Raw genomic sequence first — 2,500 nt, 5'->3', positions numbered from 1 at the left:
CTTGCAGTTGTCCCACCTGTATAAACAAAGTAAAGATAGCTACGTAGCTATTTTTACCTTGTGTATAACCCATTCCGCTGCGCCTTAATGGTCTAGTGGTTAGCACGCTTAGCTACGGTTCGTCAGTCGACGCGCAGCGCAACCCACTTTTTTTTTTTTTTTTTTTTTTTTACATCTTCGCCTGTAGCGCCGGTAGGCATTCTTCACGGGCCAGGTGGTCGGCTCAAGCCCGTCATGGCGCATGCAATTTTTATAGTGGCGCCAGTTATGCTTGGCTCATGCTGCCTCCCGGATCTCATTCTTGATTCTGGACGGTTTCTTCTAGAGTCCGGGTTGATGGGTGGTCTTCTGGACAGCATGTAGGTAGTCTTAGGCCACTCGGCGGTGACTGAAAAATCCCAGGTGGTAACGTGGGGATTCGAACCGACGTTGTCCATGGCGTGGTGAATGTGAGCCGAGCACGCTAACCACTCAGCCACCGCCTACCCAGCTGTTTATCCTCCCTTTCGGTGTTTTCGATAAATGGATCCTTAGGGAAACCTACGAAAAGTAAACTGTGTAACATATTATCCATATCAGACCGTATGACACATTTTTTCGCAAATATCTTTCAAACGAAGACTCGGATCAGCATGTTGCTTTGCCACAGATTGTTTCACACACTCCGCTAATTTTTGACGCTATTGTGCATTGGCAGCTGCGGTTAATCATGGCGTTTACTCTTGACTGTGATGGCAAAATCTGCGTGAGCCACTTACATATTCGAACAGGTGAGGCGTGACTTATTTGTGACGTGTATCCACCAACTACCTCCACCCCTGGCTTCCCCTACTCCCATCCCTTTCCCTCCCTCCTACCCTCCTCCTTTTCCCCCGCACTCTCTCTTCCCCGCCCTCTTTCTCTCGTTTACCTCCCTTTCGCTCCCCCCCCCCCCCCTCTCTCTCTCTCTCTCTCTCTCTCTCTCTCTCTCTCTTCCACTTGCGCTGTAGTAGTGGTAGTATACCAAGCTATGGAGCCCTCCATGATTATGTGTCGGGAAAATAAACATGGGTGGAGGTATCATTTATGTTGTAATAGTAGTAGTAGTAGTAGTAGTAGTAGTAGTAATTGTAGTAGTAGTAGTAGTAGTAACAGTAGTAGTAGTAATTGTAATAGTAGTAGTAGTAGTAGTAGCAGTAGTAGTAGCAGTAGTAGCAAGCTGTATGCACGACAAGTGTACTGTTTAAGGCTTTATGGTAAGATTGCTCTTTGTGCGACACTTGCAGACCTGACGCACACCATAATCTTATCTTTAAGGCATATCTGTTAGGCTGCACCATGGCGGATGCTAGGCACTTCGACATTATTATGTATTTAGTGTTATCAAGCATTAAATGAGCGGGTAAGTTTCTAATTGTCAATATTGTGATAGAATTGTAATGACGAAAACTCAGCAATGAGATTTCTATGAAGCGAATATTTTTTTAAAGTCTACTCCTGTGATGCGTAACTTCGTATTAGGACGAATATTGCTCTTCCAGTTAGTCTGTTGTACTATCAGATGAAAGGGAGAAAAGACTGTGGAGGAAAATCAGTTAGACCAATCATGCGAAAAGCGGTACAGCAAGATATAAAATATAATATTTATACTTAAGAGTTTTGGTAAAGGGCGTACTGTGAACTTAACGTAGAGAGAAACAATTGAATGTTACATGAAAAAGTAGTTGCCTGTGAGGTTGTGTTCAATTAATAGTTGAGTTATTGAATTATGAGGCATTGAAAGCCACTAATATTCTCTTGGTTTCAGGTTCAGAGGGGTCAGAAGGTAATCGTTCTGCTTCGTCTCCTCTGAAGCAGTAAAGTCACAGGGTGTATTCCCAGCACATCCCTGATGCATTGCCTCCCACTCCCCCGCTGAGTGGCTCTTCCCAGTTTTCGGTCAGATGATTTAGAGAACAATAATAATGACCACTCCTCTTTCCTGACCCTGATGTTGCAGCTGATCGTCACACAATAGCTTGCAGGTGAACCTGTCTTGCAGTGACGTTGAAAATGCACGATATAGATATCAGTGAAGGAGAGGGTAGATAATCAGTACTAAAGATATGTTTTATCAGTAGCAAAAATAGTGGGTGATAAAATAAACCTTTGGAACTCCGGATTTTACAGGGTTAGAAGGTGAACAGCTGCCAAAAGGATTTGACCGAAATGAAATATGAGATGAATTTGTGGAGACAAATATGAGATGAAACTGGGAAGAGAACAATAGAACCCATAGGAGGATGGTTTGGAAAATAAATGTTTATGCCTGACGGTTGAAAGTCCTTTTTATTTCTAAAGCAAGATCAAAACTTTACTAAAACGCCTAAGAGGTGATAACTAAAAACTATCACTGTGGGCCATCAAGCGAGATTTCCACTTGCAATATTAAATTATACATTCTGCAAACCAAGAAAACCAATGATTTCCTCTAAGGTTTCTTTTTGCCGGCTTCAAGATGTAATGAAGGGCCTTTAACATA

This window comes from Eriocheir sinensis, chromosome 20 (assembly GCF_024679095.1).
Source record: "Eriocheir sinensis breed Jianghai 21 chromosome 20, ASM2467909v1, whole genome shotgun sequence".
Classification (NCBI taxonomy): Eukaryota; Metazoa; Arthropoda; class Malacostraca; order Decapoda; family Varunidae; genus Eriocheir; species Eriocheir sinensis.
The sequence above is the reverse complement of the archived record's forward strand: the minus strand, read 5'-3'. Positions refer to the sequence as shown.